Raw genomic sequence first — 4,784 nt, 5'->3', positions numbered from 1 at the left:
GGTTTTACCTTAGTAGTCTCAAGTTTTATCATGAAACTATGGTAATGAAAGAGCATATATTTGGTGCACAGATATAAAAATAAACTAATAATACAGAATGGGAAATACAGAATAAAGTCCAACAATTATGATAGAGGTAACATTACAAACCAGAGATTATAACATTTCTGATGCTTATATAATTGATTTTCCATTTTGAATAAAATAAAGCTAGAAGATACCTACTGCATAGCATAAACAAAAATATATTCAAGGTGGAATAAAGGCCAAAATGTGAAATGCAAATCTTAAAATTTAAAAATAAAATATGGGGGGATTTTTTATGACATTCAGTTAGAGAAGGATTTTTTAATCAAGGCATATAAAATACAAACTATAATGGAAAAATTCCTAAACTTGATTATTTTCAAATGCAAAATTTCCATGATACAAGACACCATTAAAACATTTTAAAATTTGATACAAACAAAAAATATTTCTGCAAAAGATATAACTAACAAAGAATTGAAAATAGAATTAATAATGTGCTCTCCAAACAATTAAGAAAAACACAGCCAAACCATAAAATAATGGACAATGAATATGAATAAGAATTCAAAGAAGATAAATCCAATTTCATACAGCTAAGCACATGGAAAGATCTTAAACCTAACAAATACAAATAAACCAATGAGATACCATTTCATAGCAGCATATTCTAAAAAATGATTTTAAAAGCTTGATAATACAAATATTCTTGAGAATGTGGGGAAATGGGAATCTTTACTTTTAATTAACTTTAATTAAAGTTAACTACTTTAATTAAAGTTAATTAAAGTATAACTACTTTGAGTAGCAATAAAATATATCTGGTAATGCTGAATATAGACATAGCCTCTCCCTCTCTCTCTCCCTCTCCCTCTCTCTCTCTCTCTCTCTCTCTCTCTCTCTCTCTCTCTCTCACACACACACACACACACACACACACACACATAACTCAATAAATTTTACTCCTCAGAGAAATTCTTGCTCAAATGCATAAAGTGACATGTCCAGGAATGTCCATTGCCCTCTAATTTATAATAGTGAAAATTTAAAACAAGTTATATATCCATCAATAGGATAATGAATAAATTGTGGTTTGTTCATCAATGGGAAATTTTATATGGTGGTTAAATGAATGACCTACAACTAGATGCATGTGGCAGACTGTGTTAGGGCACACCAATATGTTCTTGACATTTCCCACCCCCATGCATTGGGTGACCATGTGACAATTCTGAGCAATAAAATGTGAAGACATGTTCAAGTGACTTCTTGGCCAAGACGGGTGAATACCACCCATGTGCTCTATCTTCTTTTCCTTTCTCTCCACGTTCAAAAGACTAATAGAAAAGGAATCTAAGATAGTGGAGCCATAAGAGGAAAGAAGCTTGAATCCATGAGTCACCACCTAGAAAAAAGCTGCTCAGGATTTTATATGAGTAAATACTGGGCCTTATGTGAGGAAGACATAAACTTTCATCTCATTAGCCTGTTTATTGTTTGTTTACAGCAGCTAGGGTTACTTATCATGACTGATTATACAAAGTATAAACACAATCTCAAAAACATAATGTCATTGAAAAGACAATTTGTGTGATGATACTATATATAAAAATGTTAAAAATGAGAAAAAAACATTACCTGTTTTTAGTTTTATATACATATATAGTAATAATAATTAAATACATGTGGAAAGATAACTACAAATTCAATATGATGGTAACTTTTAAACATGGAAGCATGGTTGTGGTGAATACTCAGGAAGTTTCAATTGAATCTGTAGTGAATTCTGAATCAGTTTTGACAAAATGTTAGAATTAAATAGAGCTGAGCGGAAAGTACCTGTATGTCTCTTATATCATTCTCTGTTGGTTGTTTGGGGACTTTTTTCTGCATTTTGAAATATTTTAAAACCATTTTTAATGTCTAAGAGGAGTTTACACTGACATATTTAAAGCTATGAATAGTTTGGGGGAAATTTGTATTATTCATCAAACATATAATATTAGATTTGGGGAAAACCTTAAAACTTACAAAAAGAGAAGTTTTGTGTTTTTTTTTCCTGTTACTAAGAAATGTGTTTTACTTCAAGGGTATAAACATATGAGTTGCCCCAGAGTTGAAATGGTCTGAAAAATACATAGTGAAGCAGGGCTTAGTCAAATTTATGAAACTGGCCAACCACAAGTTATTGGGTGGGGTCAGCAAGCTCAGGAACATACTCGCCATAGAGAACAAGTGTGCACTTACACAAATGATCTCCCTGGGAACAGTTTGGCCCCTGTGTCTGATAAGCCTCTGCTTTCCAGTCAGGCATGACTATTTGGTCCTTCCTAGAACTTTCCCTCACCCATTCTTGGACCTACTTTTCCCTCCAGGCAAGCAACACTCAAGGTAGAAGGTCTTGGCTAAGCCTCACACCCATCTTGCTGCCAGTCCTCAGTAGTTGCCGCCCAGTCAGTTCACAGCTGGGCTTACTGCGCATGGCAGCACACTTGGCCTAGAGCTGGATGGCAGTTGCAGGTATGATGTGTGTCTGCACAGTCATGCAGGACAGCAAGTACCTGCTCACGTCTCTGGGTTCATTCCTGCTGCAGGAGCCCTCATGCACATTTAGAAAGTTTTTGAAGTTTATCTCTCAGCTGCCAGCATCCTCATTGCTAACATTTCCCACTCAGTCACAGTTCCCCTCATTTATTTTTAGGCACCTTGATCTTTGAGCTCCATCCACCATTAAAACTCCAAACTGTCTAATGCCCTCATTTTCACTTCCACTAAAACTTATTCACACCAATGTGTTAACTCCCCCATGTTTTAACACTTAAGTTTTTCACTTCTAACTGTAGAAAGACTTTCTCTCCATCAGTGGCATGAGGTAAAAAAAAAAGTGTCAGGTTCAAAAATCCTATGTGTTAGTTATTGATATAGCTAACACTTTTTAGTGCTTGTGATGTACCAGGCACCCTTCAAAGTGTTTTAACATGTATTACCGTATTTAATTCTTATAAATATATGAAATATGCACCATCATTGTCTTACTTTTGCAAATGATGAAACTGAAACACATAGTGGTCAAGCAATGTGCCCAAGATCACACAGCTAAGGTAAGAGCCAAGTATAACCCAGCTTTGGGGAGGAAGATTCAGGGACCTCATTACTTGCTAGGTAAATATGGTGATGGCATGATGATTTCACGATGATAAACGGTATGAGGAAATGTGCCAACATTTCAATTGATAATATTTACTTGCACTAACAAATTAAGGTAAACTCTGTGTTGCTTACTATTTTCCCTCATTAACATGCTGTATAATAATCACTGCATTCATTAAAGGAGCAGTGGAGCAGGAGACAGGAGACCTTTCTACTTCATTAACTGAATGTGGGTATGACCCTTGTTTTATTACTTAACCTCTCAGGGCTTTGATTTCCTCATCTATATACTAAGGATGGAAGGCAGGGATTCCAGCTACATAAATTTCAAGTTTCTTTCTGTTCTAATACTCTATGAAAAGATCTGGTTAGTTTTTGGTTGTATTTTATTGTAGTTTGTGGCTCACGTAGCATGATCATCTGTTTATATCTTAAATGTTTAGAAAAAGAAAAGAAAAGAAAAACTTTGGTCCTGAGGTCTAGTATGCACCATCTTAACTTTGAGACCCTTTATTCAGGTGATTATGAGCTGACTTGTGAGTCCTAATACTCATTGACCAGTCATTTCATTTTAGATGCTGACTCTATTGCTGATTAAGTTTTGGAAACAGTAGTGTGCTATTCAGATGTGAGGCAGCTGGAAAAGAGTGGAAAGGGCTAAGAATAGCCCAGTAGGCAGCAATGAGATGGAAAAAAAATAGAGACACTAGGAAGTCGTAGTGGGCTTTGGGGCAGGCATAGAAAGAAACCCTGATACAACTCCTGTGAGGAGGACAAGGACACAAGGAAGAAGTGCAAGCAACACACTGGTCACAGCGACTCATTCCAAGAATCTTAGTGAAGTCTAATGTCAAGAACAATGTGTCTGGACAGATGGTCAAGGGCACATGTGAGGCTGAAGAGCAAACAGCAATTAAGGGTCCAAGTTGATACCTGGAGAGTTAGCACCAGGGAAATCTATAGCTAGGAAAACTCTGACCCAGGAGTTCAACTGTTAGGCCCAAGGAGGACTGTGGGAAGATGGAAGAGTAGGAAGTTTCAAGAATCAGTCCCTCCACCAAAACAGCTATTGAACTGGCAGAAACTGACAGAATCAACTATTTTAAATCTCTAGAGTCTAGTGGAATACCATGTATCATCAGTGAGGAATAAGAGGAAGAGGCTGGTAAATTTAGTAAATACCAGTGAATTACACCCTCCCTGCAGTGGCTATGATATCTCATCCCCAACCTTGTGCCAGACAGCAGTGGAGACTGCAGCTCAGGCTCCTAGCACAGCTTGCTGGAGCCAAGGTGGGACATAAATACATAGTTCTCTGAGCTCAGGGAGGGGGAATGGATTATGGTGTGATGGATGATCACTGCTTTTGATTAGCTACTTCAGGGCACTGGGGACCAACTCTGAGAGTGGCCATTTTTCCAACTCCCTCAAGCAAAGGTAGAAAAGGAGCTTTAAAAAGTAACCTTCCTCAAAACTACAGTTAATAGTTAAAGGGCAGCATTAGCTGGGCAAGTCCTGAATCAAAATGTCAAAAGCCACAGAAGAAGCTCCTGGCTCCTTTTTTGGCCCCTCCTCTACCACTTCCGCAACTTGGGGTGGAGCCAACT

This window comes from Choloepus didactylus, chromosome 3 (genome assembly GCF_015220235.1).
Source record: "Choloepus didactylus isolate mChoDid1 chromosome 3, mChoDid1.pri, whole genome shotgun sequence".
Lineage (NCBI taxonomy): Eukaryota > Metazoa > Chordata > Mammalia > Pilosa > Megalonychidae > Choloepus > Choloepus didactylus.
This window is presented reverse-complemented; position numbering follows the sequence as displayed.